Source organism: Triturus cristatus, chromosome 8, assembly GCF_964204655.1.
Source record: "Triturus cristatus chromosome 8, aTriCri1.1, whole genome shotgun sequence".
Taxonomy (NCBI): Eukaryota; Metazoa; Chordata; class Amphibia; order Caudata; family Salamandridae; genus Triturus; species Triturus cristatus.
In genome coordinates this window covers 1186742112-1186764176 of record NC_140591.1, presented here as the reverse complement: position 1 = coordinate 1186764176, position 22065 = coordinate 1186742112, and the positions used below count along the sequence as shown (strand labels likewise).

General features: G+C 48.4%; 1 protein-coding gene across 2 annotated transcripts in view; it reads right to left on the bottom strand.

The window, feature by feature from the left end:
• OCA2 (OCA2 melanosomal transmembrane protein) overlaps positions 1 to 22065 on the bottom strand; it is a 1032003-nt gene that overhangs the window by 119402 nt on the left and 890536 nt on the right. The gene's annotated exons all lie outside the window — the stretch shown is intronic.

The following is a 22065-nucleotide window of genomic DNA, read 5'->3' as shown; positions in this document are numbered from 1 at the left end:
CACCAATACATTGTTTTAATTTTCAGTTGCTAACAATAAAGACTGCACACTATTGGGAACATGCACTCCAGTAACCTGATATAGTTCTCGAAGAATGAAACTTCATGGCGGTCAATCAATCCGGCATTAAAACATTTGGACAGAACTGAAAATGTGTTTGGAAAACGCAGCAGAAAGAAGGTCCACTCAGCATTTGAAGCCATGGGCAATCTCACAAACCATACTGACATGGCAGCTTGTCGGACCCTGTCACAGTGCATTATTGTCTAGGTTTGAAATCTTGCGGTCAATGACTGTCGACATCATGGGGTGAACATCCAGTGAGGTATAATTCACGCAAGCGATTAAAGGATTGTGAGCAGGCTGTTAACAGATTTCACACCTTCCTGCGAATACGCATCCGTAAATTAACATCTTATTGACAAGCAGATAATTAAACATGGAAAAAAAGATGCTTTTGCTATTAGACAAATGAAGAATAATTTGGGGTCAGCTAATTTAATGTATTGATCGCCACCATGAATATCTAAGGTAGATAGATATCACAGGAGAAGGTCTTGTTCCAAATACATTTAAAGGTATCGTCTAAATAAAAATGTTCACCGCACTGGAAACTGTCAAAATATCACAGACGGAAATCCCTTCAATTGTCTTAACATGTTCTCATTTAATTTCTCTTTTCATTCAGTCCGATAATGCACCATCCATCCTTCGGGCTTTTGTGTCCGTAAAAGAATAAAGGACCCTGGCCTATAACACCCTTGAAGTAACGATGATCACTTTCTCACTACAAAAAGCATATACAATCATATGATCATTTTATTCTGACTTAATATCAGCTGTTTACTTTCTTCTTCCTTGCCTTGGTATCACACGACATTTCTTTCAGAGGGATTTGAAAGGGCAATGGTTTTAGCCGAGATAATTTCAGTAACTTATTGGCTTTTGAAGTGAGCTTTTTGTTGTTATTGAAGTAGGTTAGAACCATTGTTACAAGTACAGCATAGGTCGCTCAAGGTATCCTTTCCTATCACAAAAAGATATAGGTCAGGTATAGCAGTGCTGAATGGCTTCAAATATACAGGCTAGTCAGACAGCTGGCAGCAGTGTGTCTTAATTCACACGCACGCACCACAAGTACAGCAGCAGCGACTGTTTCCATTACATAAGAGAAGAGGATGTGACGCAGAGGTCAGAGCCGCGGACTCGGGAGCTGGAGATCTGGATTCGAGTCTCTGCGTCGACTTAACATCCGGTGATTCTGGGCAAATCAATTAATCCCCCGTGCCCACGGACAGCACCTGGATACCCTCATAGGTGATAAGCCACGCTATATGAATCCTCAAATTTAATTTAACTTGTAAGCATGACAATAATAGCATAGACATCACATGCTTCCGAACATGTAGCAGAAGTGCAAGTTCCCCTCAGCGTGTGTGTGTGAGAGGTGGTATGTGATGAATATGTTTGATGGCTTCAAAATGTGAAAGTGTTATGTGATCTTTGTTGGTGGGAGTGATCATGTATTGAGGCAATGGTGTGATTTCTTATTATACCTTTTTAGCACTTGTTGGGGTTTTGTGTACCCAAGACAGGGTTCGTGCAGCTTGGAGCCTTTGGAGTCCACAAAATCAGTTTCAGGCTTCTATGAACCCATAGTAAACTTAACTTAAAAAATAATAATCTAAAAGGTGCACCCACCCTCAGTCCCTTACACGCCTTTGTGTTTTTAGGTCTCGCCTAGCGACGCAGCTCATGCGTTGCTCGCCTTGGCAAGATCTATTGTCGTCTACTTGGTTGCCGAAGGGGGGACAGGAGATGTGCACTTGCCCAGACAGGCGTCTCTTTCAGCTTCCGCCCGGCGAGTGCTTGGAGAGACGTCTGAGATCTGGAGCAATGTGGTCATGGTTCACATAGTTTAGATTCTGAACTATGTTAACCATGACCACATTGCTTGGTAGTCTGTTATAAAACTTGTACTGATCTATTTTATCTGTATTCATTTTGGTTTAGTGTTTGACCCATTTTCTGTGTTTGATCTAACCTTGACATAACACAAATCATACTAAAAAGCCATGTATGATTAGGTAAATGGGCAAAATTAACGGTTGTAATCATTTATAATTCTTGTATGTACCTTCTATGTAGGCCATAGGAGACATTGTTTGTTTAATGTACTCTGTTGATAGTGTTATGCTTCAGCAAACTTGATGAATTCCTTATTTAATATTGAAAACACTTTGCCAAGAATAATCCTTTTTCATATCAAAAACCAATAAAATAATATATTTTTGAATATTCATTGTCTTCTGGTCACATATTGTTGTTAGCTTAGATCCACCTCACATTCGTTTCCTATATGTTTATTTACAAATAATGCCTTTACCCTGATGTAGGAAACTTATTTCAGGCGTACCCCCTTTTTCCACAAATGTAGGTGTAATGTTACCTGTATTATATATCTGGGATGCAATGGGAACAAAATACCAGTCAGTCAGCACAATATGGTAAGCACAGATTTTTATGTTACATGTTTTAATGGCACGCACTTATTTACATCGGTCACACCCCTTTGAGAGACCCCCCCTTCCAGTTTTTTCATCCCACAAAGCCCTAGTCAAGAGGAAGGGTTAGAAGGTCGGTTGTGCTGTACTATTATGTTCAGGACCTGTTTCTTTGGAGCAGCCATTAATAGGCTGAGGTTTGGACTCCAACTCAACGCCAAATAATTTAACCACCTAATTACACGCCACTCAATACCACAAATACATCTCACATACATCCAATCTATGCCACATAGCAATCCACATAAACACACTCCACAAAATGGCACATAATTCCACTCAACATAATTTCCCTCAACGAACAAGTTACTTACCTTCGGTATCGATGTATCTGTAAGAAACATTAGTTAGTTAGATTCCTCACCTTAGAATATCCCCAGGCGTCAGACTGGATCCGGAAAGATTTTTGCAGCAATACCACTTGCGCGTTGCTAGGCGTCGTCTGCGGCTCAGCGTCCATCGTTGGCGTCGTGCGCCGGAATGACGTCGCCGGAGTACTTAGACGTCGCCCTCGCGCGCTGACGTCAGTTCTTGTACATAGCTTTCCGCGCCAGGGATGCTGAGCCATGCAAGAGACCGACACTGGTGCCAAAAAATCTAGGGCCCTGAAGGGGAGAACCTTAACCCTAGATGTCGGTTCGCAGAACGGGGAGGATGGGTGGGTTGGTGAGGAATCTAACTAACTAATGTTTCTTACAGATACATCGTTACCGAAGGTAAGTTACTTGTTCATCTGAAAGAAACACGTTAGTTAGATTCCTCACCTTAGAATAGATACCCCAGCAATACCAACCCCGGAGGTGGGCCTGCGAACCAAGATCACACCAGAAAGTCCTGGAGAACAGAACGGCCAAAGAGGCCATATCTCCGGACTTGGCTGTCCAGGCAATAGTGCTTGGCGAACGTGTGCAGTGAAGCCCAGGTCGCTGCCTGACAGATGTCCTGCAAGGGGACTCCCCGTCCCAGAGCAGTTGTCGCCGCTGTGGCCCGGGTGCAATGGGCTCGCAGCCCAACAGGAGGGTCCTTTTTCTCCAAAGAATAGCAGAGTTTAATAAACAACATGACCCATCGTGAGATGGTCCGCTTGTGCACAGCTTTACCCTTCTTCGCACCTACATATCCAACAAAAAGTTGGTCGTCCACCCGGAACCGGTTTGTTCGGGCCAAATAAAATGACAGCGCACGTTTTGGGTCCAGACGGTGGAGCCTCTCTTCATCTTTTGAAGGATGCGGAGGCGGAAAGAAGGTGGGCAGCGTGACAGATTGCCCGATGTGAAAGGGAGTCACGACTTTAGGAAGGAAAGAAGTACGAGTCCGGAGGACAACCTTATCCGGATGAACCGAAAGGAAGGGAGGCTTAGCTGACAGAGCCTGGACCTCACTCACCCGCCTAGCGGAGGTGATAGCCACCAGGAAGGCAGTTTTCAGAGTCAGTAGACGAAGTGGACAGTTGTGAAGGGGCTCAAAGGGAGCGCACATCAGAAAAGTAAGAACAGAGTTCAAGTCCCACTGAGGCATTATGAATGGAACAGGAGGGAACATATGAGTAATGCCCTTGAGAAAACGGGAGACAACAGGGGACTTGAAAAGAGAAGGCTGATCAGGAAGCCGTAAGAAAGCAGAGATTGCAGCAAGATAACCCTTCAAGGTGCCCAGAGCAGAGCCCTGCTGGGCCAAAGAAAGAAGAAAGAGGAGAACCTCAGAAAGAGGGGCAGAAAGCGGATCCACAGCCTTTGCTGTGCACCATGCCACAAATTTGTTCCACTGGCAGGCGTATACCGTCTTTGTGGAGGGACGCCTGGCTGCCAGAGTGACATCACAGACTTCAGGAGGCAAGTCAAATGGCATCAACTGCCGCCGCTCAATCTCCACGCATAGAGGTGGAGGCTGGACAGGTTCGGGTGGAGGACCGTCCCCTGCTGCTGCGACAGAAGGTACTCCTGAAGAGGCAGTCGTATTGGGGGATCGATGGACATACTGAGTAGCTCGGGATACCAGTACCTTCGTGCCCAATCCGGAGCCACCAAGTTGACTTGGGCCCGGTCGCGCCTGATCTTCCTTCAGCACTCTGGGCAGAAGTGGTATAGGCAGAAAGGCGTACAACAGACTGCAACTCCACTCACGACGAAAAGCGTCTCTGAGCGAGTGCCGCCTTGGAAATTCCAATGCGCAGAACTGCTGACATTGCGCGTTCTCTTCGGTGGTGAATAGATCTAACCAAGGCTCTCCCCACTGCAGAAAGAGACCTTGCGCCACATCCGAGTTCAGAGAGCCCGCCAGATGTTGAACCACCAGGGTGATGCCCTGATGGTCCAGCCATGTCCAGAGGCGCAGAGCCTCCTGACAAAGGGTCCACCACCCCACCCCGCCTTGTTTGTTGCAATACCACATGGCGGTGGTGTTGTCCGTGAACACCTGCACAACACTTCCCCGGACAGAGGGAAGGAAGGCCTTCAGTGCAAGCCGGATCGCTCTCAGCTCCAAAGGTTGATATGGAGTTGAGCCTCCGCCGGAGACCAGAGTCCTCTGATCTCCACCTCTCCCATATGGCCCTCCCATCCCAGGAGGGATGCATCCGTCACTACGACATGCTCCGGTTGGGGTAGGGAGAGGGATCTGCCGCTGACCCAATCGCGATTCGTGAGCCACCACTGCAGCTGGTTCGCAGTGCCCTCCGAGATCAGGATATGGTCGGACAGGTTGCCTCGATGCTGGGCCCACTGAAACTTCAGGTCCCACTGCAGTGCCCGCATCCGCCACCTGGCGTGAGGTACCAACAGGATGCAGGAGGCCATCAGCCCCAGAAGCCGCAGCACCAACCTGACTGAAACCCAGGACAAAGGCCGGAAGATGGAAATCAGGGCCTGAATGTCCCGGACCCGCTGTTTTGGCGGATAGACCCGGAACTGCGCCGAATCGAGAACCGCTCCGATGAAAAAGAGCTTCTCGGAGGGACTCAGGTGCGACTTCGGCACATTGATGGAGAACCCCAGCGAGTGCAGGAGGTCGGACATAGTCTGGAGGTGGGAGACGACTTGCTGGGGCGAGCCCGCCTTCAACAGCCAGTTGTCTAGATAGGGGAAGACTGGAACCCCCGATCTGCGCAGATGAGCTGCGACCACCGCCATCACTTTCGTGAACACCCGAGGGGCACTGGTGAGGCCGAAGGGGAGCACGGTGAACTGAAAGTGCTCCTGACCCACCGTGAACCACAGGTAACGCCGGTGGGCCGGCAGGACAGGGATGTGAAAATAAGCGTCCTGCAAGTCCAACACTACCATCCAGTCTCCAGGGTCTAGGGCCGCCAGAACCTGAGCTAAAGTGAGCATCTTGAACCGGTCCTTCCGGAGGAAGGCGTTGACGCTCCTGAGGTCCAAGATCGGGCGTAGGTCCCCTTAGCCCTTCTTGGGAACCAGAAAGTAGTGGGAATAACAACCACGACCTACTTCTGGACCAGGAACGTGCTCGACGGCCTCTTTGGCCAAGAGGGACGAAACTTCCTCTCGTAGAAGATGAAAATGATCCCCCGACATACGGTGGTTCAGCGGTGGCATGGCTGGAGGGGTTGTCTCGAAGGGGAGGGAGTAGCCCCTTTGGACGATTTGCAGCACCCACCTGTCCGACGTGATGGAGCGCCAGTGGAGCAGGTGATGGCGAACTCTGCCGCCCACTGGCGTTGAATGGGCCTGAAAGCTCTGACTAGGAGGGCTTTGAGGCGGATGCTGCCGGGGTGGATGTGGACTGACCGGCACGTTGACCTCCAGTACCGCCTCGGCAGAATCCACGTCCGCGACCGCGTGCAGCTTGGTTCTGCGGCCGGTGGCTGGGCGGACGTGAGGAGGCGCCCCTTCCTTGGCCACGTAAGGGACGAAAGGTGGAAGTTTGCGGCCGCGGGGCCAAAAGACCCAAGGACTTGGCCGTGGCCCGCGAGTCCTTGAACCGAGCCAGCGCACTGTCCGCCTTCTCACCAAAAAGGCGAGTGCCATCAAAGGGCATGTCCATGAGGGAACTCTGGACATCCCCCGAAAATGACGTGGACCTCAGCCAGGCGTGACGCCGAAGCGCCACCGTGGTGGAAATCGCCCGACCCAGCGAGTCCGTGGTGTCAAGTCCACACCGTATGGCATGCCGTGCTGCATCTCGACCGTCAGCAAGAGCTTGAGTGAGTCATGTCCGGGCCTCCACCGGACACAAGGGCAGCACGTCCTCCACCGTATCCCACAGAGAGTGGGAATAACGGTACAAAAGGCAAGCGGTATTTAAAGACCGCAGTCCCAAACTCTGGGACGAGAACAGTTTCTTGCCAAACTGCTCCAACCTCTTGGATTCCCGATCCGGAGGAGCGGACGGGAAGGAGGATTGGGAGGTTGAGGCCTGGATAACCAGGCTCTCGGGGGTGGGGTGTTGGGAGAGGAAACTGGGGTCGCCTGGAGCAGGGCGGTGGCGCCGGGCAACGTTCCGGTCCACAGGAGGGACTGTGGAGGGCTTGGACCAAGTGCCCTGCAGAACGTCAATGAGGGCCTCATTAAACTGCAGCAGAGGCTCAGTGGAGCTTGCTGTCGGTTGAAGGACCTCAGTGAGGACGTTAGTCCTCACGGCCACAGCAGGCAACTCCAGCCCGAGGGCTTCGGCCGCCTTGCGCAGCATCACTGAGAAGGCTGCACCCTCCTCCGAGGCCACAGTCGGAGGAGAGATGAAACCAGCATCCGGGGAGGTATCCAGACCGCTGGCATCCCCCAATTCCTCGGCCCAGTCCTGAGAAAGTTGGGCCTGAGCAACCATAGGGTCATCATACCCCTCCCAGTCGCCCTCGTCATCCGATTCCCGATAAACAGAAGGAACGATCGGAGCCGGGAAGTAGATGAAGTATTCACCAATCGGCGCCGGCAGCGGCACCGTGCCGGCGTCGGGCCCGGACCGGGGCTAAACTGGGGAACGGCGTCGTCCGGGGACGGCGTCGGAGGTGGAACCAGTGTCGGCGCCGGCGGAGGAGGCGTTGTGAGGTCGACCGGCGCTGACCGAGATCCAGGCCTGGATCCCTCAGGGACCTGCGGCGTCGGGGCCGGCGCCGTCGACAGCGCCGAGGCTGGAGCCGCCGGCACGCGAGGTCGCCCAGTCGAACCTGCGGGGCCCGAAGGCGCGCCTACAGGCATCGACGGCGGAGCCAGGCCCCTCATGGCCGAGAGGAAGGCACTGACTTCCGCCGTAGTCGCGTCAGTCCCAGGGACCGGCGGGTATGGGGACGGACGCGGCTCCGGCGGAGCCGCGGGGGTGGGACCACCCTGACCCTCGGCCGAGTCGCGCGACCGGCGAGGGGAGTCCGAAGAGCGATGTCGTCTCTTGGACTTCTTGGAGTGCTTCGACTTACCCGAAGACCCCGACGAGCGATGACGATGGCTGTGGCTCCGCAATCGGTCCTTAGACCTCCTCCTGGACCGGGACCGATAGCGGTGCGGAGCCGAGTGCCGAAGCTCGAGAAGCTTATGGGACCGCTCCCGCCTAGCTTTCGATGTCAAGGCCTGACAGTCGGGGCACGACTCCGCGTCGTGGTTGGCCCCCAGGCAGTAAAGGCACCGGCGATTGTGATCCGTCACCGACATCAGGCGATGACAGGCGTCACAGGCCTTAAAACCAGGCATCCTACCGGCACCAGAGTCGAGTCGATAGACCAAAAAGAGTCAAAAAGTTAGTCAAAAAATGACTAGGGGTAAGCTCTTCCCGGATCGGCGCTTACTGGTGCGGAAAAAAGAAGAACTGACGTCCGCGCGCGAGGGCGGCGTCTAAGTACTCCGACGACGTCATTCCGGCGCACGACGCCAACGACGGACGCGGAGCCGCAGACGACGCCTAGCGACGCGCAAGGGGTATTGCTACAAAAATCTTTCCGGATCCAGTCTGACGCCTGGGGATATTCTAAGGTGAGGAATCTAACTAACGTGTTTCTTTCAGATACCACACTACTCCATGCCACACTGTTCAACTTCTCACAAATCCATTCCAATTCACATAGTTCAGCACCAAACCACATTATTTCACCCGACATCAAGATTCCACTACACACCACATATATCCAATTTACAACACGATTCAACATCAAACCACAAACTTCAACAGAACACCACATAATTAAACTCCACTACATAACATTCCACATAATTGCCCTCCATTTACACACAATCCAACTCCACAACATCCAATACACTAAAAAACATTACTATCCACATAATACAACTGCACACCATGCCACACAATTCCACAACACAAATCCATGCCACACCCCACACAATGCCTCATCTAACAATTCCAATCCAACCCACATGATTCCACTACACACCAGATACATACACTCCAATCCAAACACATTGATAAAATACATTTAGGTTTACAATGCCAATAGCACTAACTCTTTTGTTTTTTTAACACCCAAACACATAGATCTGGAGCTTAGCTCCTATCTATTTGTTCTGTCACCGAAGACGCAAAGCTATCCATACAATTCCATGACACACAATTCAACTCCACACATTTCCAATCCACACCAAACCACATAATACAACTCAACACAATGCCACAGCCCACCACATACATCCAATCCACACCACACCACACAATTCCACATCGAGCCTCAACATTCAACAGCACTTAATAAAATTCCAAACATACCACTCCACAACACAAAATACCATTTCACATATTTACTCTCCATAACACACAATCCCACTACACATAATTCAGAACACTCACCATATAATTACTATCCACATAATTCCACAGCACACCATGCCACATAATTCCACTACACAAATCTACTCCACACCCGACAATTAGACAACTAATCAAATCCAACCCACATAATTCCACTACACACCACATACATACACTCCATAACACATATATAAAACACATTGCCATTTACAACCCCAATAGCTCAACTGAAACAAATGCAAGACTGATTGCATTTACAATGCTTGTTAAATGAATCACTCTTTTCTCATTTTGCTTCAGTAAACAAGCCTCCAGTTTTTCCAAAGCATCAACCGACTGCAGACTTTTCAGAGCTTTGAAGCAACCAAAACTGACACTGCTTGTGGGGGAGTGGTGGCATTCACTTCACTGTGCATGAGATGTTTGGCTGGCCATTTCAGGCCAATCAAACCCTCATGCTCAGTGAAGCTCTCTCCAGGCCCAGATGCGTTGCTGAGGCTGGTGAGAGCAGGCACAGGCTCCCAGTCTGCCTGGAAGCGCAAGTTGCCAGCACTCAGGCCAATCCAGACGCTGCTTTCATGCACCATCAGGACTGCCAGCAGTGCATTCTGGCATCCCGTGCCCAGAATCAGGAAGAGAGAATGGGGCCGAAAATGGCCGTGGCGTTAAGGTAAGTTTTCTTATTTTTAATTTTTTTGCCCCCCCTCCTCCTTTCTCCCTCCTCCATCCCGTGCCACTTTGGCAGGGGAAGAACCTCTTCTGCAAGTTGGTAGAAATCCCCCACTGTTTTTCCCAAGCTAATGAAAACACGTACATTGTGAAGTCAGTAGAGGCAGATATTTATTAATTTGTGTATGAATGGTAGGGTAGTCTCTCCATACCATGATAGAGAAATGTTTGCAGTCCTAGGCTTTCATGTAACAAAATGGATCATGGGTTTGGTTGAATTTGTTTGCTATAACTGAGGCAATGAGAATAACGCATCTGAGAGCAAGGATTTGTAGTAAAGGACAGAAATGGAGACAGTATCTTTGATGGCATAAAGCAAAACAGTCGTCCTAATCTAAAGCGCTTTTGTGTTTAGGTCCTTCTCTAAAAAATCTCATAGGCTAAATAAAGGTGCTTTATGTGTTCATATCTCTTACAGACATGGATATAAATTTGACTGAGTTTTAACAGACCCATTCTCAAGAAAAACAGGATTGATTTTAGTTAAAAGGTGACTGAACCGGAAACTATTAATTACAATGCCATGCTGAATGCAACATACACAGAAATCAAATTTGCTAACCTTTTTAAGCCCTTTAGAAATGTCAAAAATGTGGAAGGCTGATATGAAATTGACAGGGTAGTTATTAAACGAACTGCTCTATTTGACAAAAACACTGAAAACCAAACAGGTCCATGTAAATTGTTTTTTTTTTAAACGTATGACTGAAAAGAATTGCTAAACAAATTTTACCAAATGGAAGTGTCGGTACCCAACTGATATTAGAACTTAAATAGGAGATTCTGTGTGCACAGTTGGATGAAGTACCTGGGACTACAACTAATGTAGAAAGGCATGAAGGGCAAGCTAGGGTAGATTTTTAGACAAGTCATTTAGACTGGCGGAAAAACTCTGGTTAAGTCAGGTATAAGGAGTCCTGCGTGAATTCCATCACATGCCCTATACAATGGAACTGACCAGTTGGTATATTCATTTCTGTGTTGGGTACATGTGTTTAGACACTGTGTAGCCAATTCACAAAGGCATTTATGAGTCATTGAATTAGTACTACTTCCCAGGCTCATTTATGCCTTCCTCACTCCCTATTAGTAAATGTGCAAAAAGGGCAGTCATTTCTATTTGTACTGATTAAATAGGGGATAAAGTATCCCCCACCATACATTAGATTGATATTTCATGTCACCAATAAGTTCCATGACCAATTAGGAGAACGGGGTCGAAGGTCAACTTCCTTTATAAGGCCATGGAACTCAGAAGTAACTTGCAATATCCTGATAATGTACGGCAGAGGATGCTTTATTAAGGCCAAACCAAAACCCTTCCCACAACCAACTTACATCCTGGGTGTGATGTTCTTTCATATGAAAGAGGTAGGATGTTTCACACATGCAGAAGAAAAGTAGAATCTATAATGCAAATTTAAGCACACCAAAATGTGGCTAGATATTTGTTTGTTGCAGAAATATATTAGAATCAGTTTAGTCAAATAAAAAAAAAAAAAACTCTGTAGCTCAGAATGGGTGGAAACAGGCAGAGAGAATCTATCTTCCCTATAAACATGTTGCCATAGATAACGATTATATGCTTATCGCTGTTGATCTAGAAAAAGAGAGCAAAAGAAGGAAAAGCTATGTTTCGTTTTCACAGTTTCAACTGCAGCTTTAATTATGCTCTGTGACCTGCCTTTGCCTTCTGCTACTGGCTCTGACACCAGGCATTGTGATATCAGAACTCAACTGGAACAAGTTATTACAGTTGAGCGGCTATGTTATTTCTTTATTACAGGTGACCAGAGACATCCCTAGTCTCCTGCATGTAATCAAATGCCTTTGTAAAGTGGGCACTTTTGCTTTATAGTTCGAGTTCTCGAACCATACAGGTATGAAAAACATACTTTCCTATAAACTGTGTTAGACATGTCAGCCTTAGGGTGGTCTTACCCGCAAACTTTTGGCTTGCGTCCGTTCATTTTTGCTATTCTTGTTTTTGTTGGCCTTAGGACTGTGTATTTTAACTGCTAACCAGTGTTAAAGTGTGTGTGCTCACTCCCCAAAAACATGGTAACACTGGCTTACACCCAATTGGCACATTTAATTTACTGGTAAGTCCCTAGTAAAGTGATACAATATGGACCAGGGCCTGTGGGCCTGCAACACTTATTGTGCCACCCATTTGAGTCGCATTTTAAACACGTCTCAGGCCTGCCATTGCAGCCTCTGTGCACAGTTTTAAACGGCCTAAATCCTCCTTTTTAATACATATAAACCACCCCGAGTGTAGGTCACAGGTAGCCCATAGGGCACAGTGCAGTGTGTTTAAAAAGCTGCACATGCACTTTTAACTTTTACATGTCATGGTAGTGAAAACTCTTAAATTCGTTTTTTACTGCAAGGCCTAACTCTCCCACAGGATAACATTGTGTTACCATATTACATTTACTAAGTGCTAACTTTGTATTGCAAGCAGGTAGGAATGTAGAGTTTGGTTAAAGAGTTGTAATTTGAAACCCTCTTTAATGGTAAAGTCAAATTTTAAGTCACAAATCTGAAAATGCCACTTTTAGAAAGTTGGCATTTCCTTGTCCTAACCATTAGGGCCTGCAGTCTGTATCTTGGGTGACATTACTAGGTCTAGCTAGCAGTTGGCCTTTGTGTGTTGCTTCACTCACAAAGGATTTGACACTAGTCTTTTGTGACCGGAGACAAGCTGGGACCAAGGCACTGAGGCAGGAAATTCCAAGCACCTTTGGGGTGCTTGGAAGAAACTTCACCTACTTCAAAGTGGGCACCAGGTATAAATAATGGGCCCTCAGACCCAACTCTTCAGTAGACCTCTTGACCTGTGGAAGATTCAGAAGGACCGCTGGGCGGCTCTGCAAGGAGGACTGCTACTCTGCTGCCCTGAGTGAGTAGGACTAGACCTGCATATTGAACCCAGAGAGACTTCAAAGACTAGTTGGCTGCCCTCCTGAACGGAGTCTCAGAGACAGAAAAGGCTCTAACCAACTTGAACCCGGCACCTGGCTTCTACCTGTTGTGAGTCTTGCCCCCCCAAGCGGTACTGCCCCAGTCCTGCACCTCTGGAAGTGGGGCTGAAGGTGCTGTTCTAGACCAACTGTGGTCCCTGTGGCTATAACGGACACAGCAAAATGCATCTCCTCAAAGCCATATCTGAACCTTCACTGCATGAAACATCCCCAATGCAAGGACTTACATCACAGCCCACAGCTTTCTCAGAACTGCCGCTTCACCCTCAATGCAGGACTTCGCATTTCAAGCCCTATGTCAATGACATTTTCGATCCTGCAGGACTCTGCATCGCAGCATTCTTGGAACCATCGTTGCATGACTCATCCTCGACACGTGATCACACAATGCTCCGCAAATCTGAATTTAAGGCACTTTCTTCAGCGGCCCTAACTTGGTCCCTGTATCCAGCCCACACTTCATAGGCCTGAACTTGTGACTTTGTCCCCGTACAGTGTGACCTGGTAACCACAGTTGACGCTTTCTGCTTCTAGGCACAATTTTTACTGTGATATTTCACCATTCCACTAATCTGGAAAAGACTATGCATCTTACTTTATGCCTCCTTGGAATATTGTTTGATTCACACATTTATTTGTGCTTATCATAAGTGTTCACTGCCCAGAAAAAGGCCAGAGGACAAATCACTTGTTGGCTGTATCTCTTGTATTCACTTTTGAATATTTTGGACTAGAAATAACAAAGACAGCCCTTTTTACTTCTGTTATTTGTATAAGATTGACGATTGAAGTTGGCTAATTTGAAACTTCTTATAGTTGTTTGGAATGCAGGTAATAAGCAAGTTCTAATTAATGGTGAACCATTTGCGTAAGTCTGATTCTTGACAGTAGGTGGCAACAGGGTGTCTAAGTTAGATTTACACCAAGTAAAGATTGTCTTTAATGAATGAAGTAACTAGTAATTAAATGCACAGACGTATGCAGCATTTGTGCCTCTATTGCCACTCCATGTTGTCTAGTACTGTGTGAATGTGACTCTCCAAAAGAAAAAAAAGACGGTACCTGAAACGAAAATAGTACAGCTGGGATCAGGGGTCAACAGAATACAATACAAAGAAACAACCTGCCTACTAGAAATAAATAGCTACGGAATCTCTTGGTAAATGTTTGCGGTGCTAATAAGTCACAGTAGAGCCTTGTAATTCGAAGAGAATAATGTAACTCAAAAGTATTTATATCAAAAAGCAAGGGGCCTCTGACCTCGGCCAGGGACCTGCTCTCCCCTCCATGCAGCTCCGGTCTGCTGTGCCTCTGCCCAGGCTGGTAGGGGTTCGAGCCTAGGTTTGCCTCCTCTTACTCGCTCCATCTTGGTTTGCCTTACTTGTGCGCTTAGTGATTACATTGTGCTTGTTTTTTTCCGCTGTTGTGCCTTGTGCTGTTTTCTGCGGTTGTGCCCTTCGTTTTTCTATTCCCACCCATTTTTGCACCGCTCCCCCGCCCACCGCTTCTGTCCCCGCCTCCCAGCTGCACCTCCCTCCCACCTCCCACATAAAATGCCGGCTGCTGTGCCTAAGGAAAGCCCGTCTGCGACCCGACCAGCACCAGGAACCCTGAATCTTCAGAACCCCGCCAATACATATCCGCCGCCCTCCACACACTCAACCCCCGAAGACTCAACGGCTGGCAAAGAGCCACACCGAACAACACCCAAGGACAGTTCTACTGCAGACGATCCTTCACCATCGACTGCGACCCCAAGAACGCCAAGTCCTCACCAGACGCCCGCATGACCGGAACCCTGACGTGCATCCTCCTCAACGTACGCTCCCTATACAGACACGCCACAGAGATCTGGGACCTGCTCGACACCCTCTCGCCCGACGTCACCTTCCTAACTGAAACCTTGACGAATGCCACCTCCGCCCCAGATATCACCACCGCCATCCCCGATGGATACAAGATCCAGACAAGGGACCACCCCCAGCGCCCAGGAAGAGGACTTGCCATCGCTCACAAGACCTCCCTTCGACTCTCCACCTCCATCACGAGCGACCCCCACTCTAACACAGAACACCTCCACTTCCAGATCCAGACCAACCCCAGAACCACGCTTCGGGGCACCCTCGCCTACAGATCACCCGGACCACGCACACAATCCACAAGCACCATCGCCGACAGCATTGCACCCCACGCCATCACCTCCACGGACTACATTCTACTCGGAGACCTCAATTTCCACCTCGACAACCGCAGCGACCCCGACTCCATCCCACTCCTCGACAACCTCTCCAATCTCGGACTGAAGCAGTTCGTCACCACCCCACGCACAGAGCTGGACACACCCTCGACCCCATCTTCGCAGGAGGGACAAACATCCATTGCAGCCATACCACGCAGCCCCCTGGATGGACCACCACTGGGTACACATACACTTCACCTTCAACACATCCTCCGGACCCAAACCCCCCCCACGCCCTGGAGCAAGATCACAGAGGAACACCTCAACGCCACCCTCCTCCTGGACCCACCCTGCACCACGACTGACACCAACGCAGCAGCCCAAGACCTGCACCGCTGGATTGCCAGTTACGCCGACAAGCTCGCTCCTCTCCGCAACCCCGGCAAACAACACCCCCTGAAAGCAGCTTGGTTCACCACCGATCTCCAAGCAGCCAGGCACTCCTGCATACGCCTCGAGAAAAACTGGCGAAGCCTGAAAACCACGGAAGACATGAACAGCTACCAGAACGCCCTGAAGGAATACCACCAGCGGTTAAGAGACACCAAGCGGACTTCCATCAGGAACAAGATCCACACCAACGCAAGCAACGCCAAATAACTCTTCAACGTCATATAGCAATTCACCAAACCCCCTACTGAAGCCACGGACATCACACCGTCCCAGGAACTCTGCTACAAGCTCAGCTCCTACTTCCATCTGAAAATCAAGGTCCTATACGACAATTTCTGGGAACAGACACAGGACACCACCCCACGCTCCACCACCACCGACAAAGAGCCGACCATCACCACCTGGAATCCCGCCACCGTCAAACACACCACCTTGACCATGAAGAACACCCACTCAGGAGCCCCAACGGACCCCTGCCCACTGCACATCTACCACAGGGCCACCGCCACCGTTGCACCCGAACTTGGACGCACCATAAATGCCTCTTTCGAATCCAGCATCGACCCAGAAGTCTGAAATCGGGCAGAGGTCAAACCTCTCCTCAAGAAGCCCACGACAACTCGACATACCTGAAAAACTACTGGCCCATCTCTCTCCTCCCCTTTGCTGCCAAAGTCGCCGAGAGACTCGTAAACACTCAGCTGACCGCCTTTATTAAAGAAAACTCCATCCTAGACGCTTCCCATTCCGGATTCCGCAGCAACCATAGCACTGAGACAGCCCTCCTCACTGCCACCGATGACATACGCATCATCCTAGACCAGAGGCACACCGCAGCCCTCATCCTACTAGACCTATCCGCAGCTTTCGACACCGTCTCTCATCGCACCCTCGCAGCCAGACTCCACTACGCAGGGATACCAGGAACCGCCCTCTCCTGAATCCAATCCTTCCTCTCCGACAGAACCCAGAGTATCATACTCCCTCCTTTCCTCTCCAAACCCACACAGATCAACTGCGGAGTTCCCCAGGGATCATCACTCAGCCCCACGCTCTTCAACATCTACATGGCCCCCCTCGCTGTCCTAGTCAGACAACATGGGCTCAGCATAGTGTCTTACGCCGATGACACCCAGCTCATCCTCTCCCTCACGAAGAACCCAGAAGGCACCAGACTCTGTTTCCAGGAAGGAATGAGAGACCTGGCCACCTAGATGAAAAGCAGCTGCCTAAAGCTCAACTTGGAAAATACCGAGGTCCTCATCCTCGGACCCTCCACCTTCGTGTGGGACAACACCCGGTGGTCCTCCGCCCTCGGGAGATCACCCACCCTGACAGACCACGCATGGAACCTTGGCATCATCCTCGACTCCTCCCTCACCATGACCCGCCAGATCAACTCCATCGCCTCCACCAGCTTCAACTGCATTCGGATCCTCCATAAGACCTTCAAATGGATTCCCCCAGAATGCAGAAAAACTGTCACCCACGCACTCATTACCAGCAGATTGGAATATGGCAACGCCCTCTACACCGGAATTAACCGAAATCTCCTACACAGGCTTCAGACCATCCAGAACGCCGCAGCCAGACTCGTCCTCGGAACCCCGCAGCACGAATACATGACAACATCTGCGTACCCTCCACTGGCTCTCCGTCGAGAAAAGAGTCACATTCAAACTGCTCACCCACGCCTACAAATCCCTCCACAACATCGGACCCAAATACCTCAATGAGAGAGTCTCCTTCCACATACCCAAGAGTAACCTTCGCTCTGCAGACCTCGCCCTCCCAGAGATCCCCCGCATCCGCAGAGCCACAGCAGGAGGAAGAGTCTTCTCCTACGTTGCAGCCAAATCATGGAACAAACTCCCAGTGAACATCAGACGCTCCCCCACCCTCACTTTTCAGCTCTATAGGTAAGAAAGATCCTATCAGTTTAAATCTTCTGGTTAATCTTTTTTCCGTTGATTTTATCAAAAAACTTGCATGCTACCTCTAGCTGGTGGTTAGTCTCTATTGCACAAACTTCAACTATTGCACATTTTCATCTTCAAAGTTCCTAACACGCCCGCCCCTCTTGTCATATGACGTGCAAAATGTATAAAAAACATATGTTTGTTCATTTAACAATCACTTGCTTTGTTGTTAGCAAATTACTAGCCATCAAAAAAAGAACCATTAGAACATAGCATTCTTTTTACAGATTTCACTGTTGAAGCTTTGTGGCCCTTTTTTCCTGATGAAGGCACGGTCCTGTGCCGAAACGAGCGTAGAGAAGACCACTGTCATACTAATTGTGCCACACATCTCTGTCAATGAAATTTATAACTGTATATCAATAAAATAATCATGTGTTTCTCCTTCTTTAAAAATTGTTTTGAATGCGTGAGATAGTACGAATGAGGACATGAATGTTTTAGTGTGATTCCACTATTTGATTTTATTCATTCTTATCTTTATAAAAATATCACTAATAAAATAATTTTTGTACTTTTCTAAGAAAAAAAAGCTATGTTGGCTCTTTATTTTGTCTATTCATCAACTGTATTAAATTGATTGACTTATGTAAATTGCATTTATGTTGCCTCCGAACCCTGCTCGACAACGGGGAAACAGCGGCCCTCATCCTCCTGGACCTCTCCGCAGCGTTCGATACTGTCTGCCACCGCACCCTAGTACAACGCCTCAGCAACGTCGGAATCCAAGAGAAGGCACTGGAGTGGATCATCTCGTTCCTCGCCGGAAGAACCCAGAAAGTCCGCCTCCCCCCGTTCAGATCCGAGGCCACCAAAGTCATCTGCGGCGTACCACAAGGATCATCACTCAGCCCCACCCTCTTCAACGTATACATGAGCCCCCTCGCAGCCATCGCACGCCAACACAGCCTCAACATCATCTCCTACGCCAACGACACCCAGCTGATCCTCTCCCTCACCAATGACCCCGCCACCGCCAGAACCAACCTACACGAAGGGATGAAAGAAGTAGCCGAGTGGATGAAGAACAGCCGCTTGAAACTGAACTCAGACAAGACGGAAGTCCTCATCCTTGGATCATCACCATCTGCCTGGGACGACTCCTGGTGGCCCCCGGCCCTAGGCAGCGCACCCAAACCAACGGACCACGCATGCAACCTGGGTTTCGTCCTGGACTCCTCCCTTTCGATGACCAGACAAGTCAACGCCGTCTCGTCATCGTGTTTCAACATCCTACGCATGCTCCGAAAGATCTTCCGATGGATCCCCACCGAAACCAGGAAGACGGTCACCCAGGCACTCGTCACCAGCCGACTGGATTACGGAAACACCCTCTTCACCGGAACCACAGCCAAACTGCAGAAAAGACTCCAACGCATCCAGAACGCCTCCGCAGGACTCATCCTGGACCTCCCCCGTCACAGCCACATCTCCGGACACCTGAAAGACCTGCACTGGCTCCCCGTCAGCAAAAGAATCACGTTCCGCCTCCTCACCCACGCACACAAAGCCCTCCACGACCTAGGCCCCAGATACCTCAACAACCGCCTGACCTTCTACACACCCACCCGCCAACTACGATCGACCAGCCGCGCCCTCGCCGCCGTTCCACGCATTCGAAGAGCCACCATGGGAGGAAGATCCTTCTCCTACCTGGCAGCCAAGACCTGGAATTCCCTCCCCATCCACCTCCGTCTTACTCAAGACCACCTCTCCTTCAGGAAGCAACTCAAGACCTGGCTGTTCGAGCAGTAGCGGACCCCCCCCCCCCCCCAAGCGCCTTGAGACCCTCCGGGTGAGTAGCGCACTATACAAATTTCTTGATTGATTGATTAATTAAGTATTTACATTGATTTGCTCCCCCACCCTCCACACCTTCAGGAAGAACCTCAAGACCTGGCTCTTTGACTGCACCGGATCTGCACCCATCCCCCCCACAGCCTCTTGAGACACTCACGGGTGAGTAGCGTGCTTTATAAGCCCCCTGATCGATTGTTTGATTTAAGGGGGAAAAATGGCCGAAAATGGGCCAGGACAGTGAAATAGATCTCAAAACTCTAAAGACAGACTTAGACAATAAAATCTGGGCTATATAGAGAAAGGGGTGAATAGATGAGTAGGTAGATGATCATACAATCTTAGGCGATACGAATAGGTCCAAAAGGGATACTACTGAATGACTGACTGAATCCCCTGGATATCTCTTCCTCTTTCAGATCTCCACACACACATTAGTGGGAGTGTCTCTTGGTAAGTCCATAGTCTACTCATTCCGAGTACACTTTTAACATTTCTGTGGTGATTTTTGTTCATGGGTCTCTTGGTCCAAGTACACCTATTTTACTTTACATGCGATGTTGTTTCTCTCATTTGTGCCGGGTCCTGCCCTCCTCTGCCCCTCCCCCGGTTGCATGGCTTTTAATCCTTTTTGCGCCCTGAAGGCGTGATCATTCATTGGGTCTTCACCGAAAACACACATCAGTGCTCACCTACTATTGAACAAAAGGATCCTGGATATTGTTATAATTTATGAAATCTAGTAACCACTATTTTGTACAAGTAATAATTTTGTTTGATAAAGAACTTTGTATATTCTGCTTCCTTCTTTCCATATTTGGTGGTTCACAGCCATTGATACAACATTTATGCAGAGGTCATTGTTATGTGAATTTGATATTTGTACATAACTTAATAAGAGATAGGACTCTTACTTGGTCCTTGTGATTCTTCAAATCATTTTGATTTTATTTTGTTTGGTTGCATATTAGGCAATGAGATGGTTTTTATATGCAGTATGAATGTGATGGGTGAGTTTAAATGTTAAGTATGGCTGCATTTGGGGTGTGAGTAGGAATTCTCCAGAGTGAGTTTTTTTGCTTGTTTTCTATATAATGGGTTGTGATCTCAAGAGACACAACTAAAATTGCTTTAAGATTCATTTTTTTCACATATTTGTACAAGTGAACAGTATTCTTGAATAAATCAAAATTGCTTTTTGATATAAAAAACTTTTGAGTTACATTGTTCTCTTTGAATCACAAGGCCCTACTGTGCCTTAATAGCCTGGTAAACGTTTAGCGAGATATTCCGTAGCTATTTATTTTGAGTAGAAGATTTGTTCCTTTGTATTGTATTCTGTGTGAATGTGATCACTCCAAATCTACCAAATCACGTGTGCAACAAATCTCTTGGACCCTTGTAGATTTGCCCACAAGATACGTTTATCACATTCTGTATCGTATAAAACATAAAGCTGCAACAGATTCACTGCAATCTGTGAAATAAATAAGTGAGAACATACAGGAAAGTGACTGCATTTTACAACATATCTATTTGGAGGGATCTATTTGGAAGAGAAGGAGCAGAGATAGCTGTAAGCATATTTGTATGGATATTGTCTGGCGATATTAGTATTTGAGATGTATGGAATATGGCAGTGGCAATAAGGCTTGAGAGATCGTGTTCATTGGCACAGTAATAGAATTGGATATGGGAGGAAAAATAACAATAGGTTTTCCGTGGCTAGGCAAGCCTGAGGTAACCTCATAAGCGGCAATATTTGAAACAATGATATCCTCTGTCCCAGAAATTCCTTTTGCATTTTTGTTAGAAATTGATTTCTGGTTGGCAGATGTATGCACCCTGTTTAAGCAGGAACCACAATCCTAGTCAAGGTAAGTCACAACACACCCTAAATTATCCAGTGATCACCCTCTGGTAGCTTGGCACAGAGTAGTCAGGTTTAACTTAAGAGGCAATGTGTAAAGTATTTGTTCAACACTTCAAACACTAACATAGTGAAAAAATCACTCTAAACCATGTTAGAACCAAGAAAAAAATGGTAAAAATCCAACAAGTGGAAGTCGAGATATGACTTTTCAAAGAATAAACAGTAAAATAGCACTTAAAAGCAATAAGCGCCTAAGTCGGTTATCTGGTCATTCCAGGTAAAGTCAAAAATTCAGGCCAACTGCCATGGAGCGTGGGCTGGATACAGGAACCCAGTTAGGCCCGCTGAATAACAGTACCTTGATCTGGAATTGAGTCGACATCAAAGATGATGAGGTGCAGCTGAAGTTATGAGTCTGTATGGAGCCACGCTGTGGGTGAGATGTATCAAGATTCTCCGCACAATGGCGGCGATCCGTCAGCTCTGAGTGCGATGAGCTGGTTCCAAATGCGATGCACAGCTATGGCTCCTGCAACAGCAGATGCATCGATTCCAAAAGGCAATGCGCTGGTTCAGAGGGCAATACACTGGCTCCACTCCAATCTTTGACGAGGCTGCGCCGGTTCCTACCCACGCAAAGGCGAAAGTTCACCGGTTCGGATGAGGATGCATGGGTTGGTGTGAGAAAGCACATTAGACCTCTCTTCCAAGGGTCCAGGGCACCACTTGGTAGGCCAGGCTCTCAGGTTGCAGAGTCTAGATGTAGGTAGGTGGACGTATTTTGTTTCCCTGAGTCTAG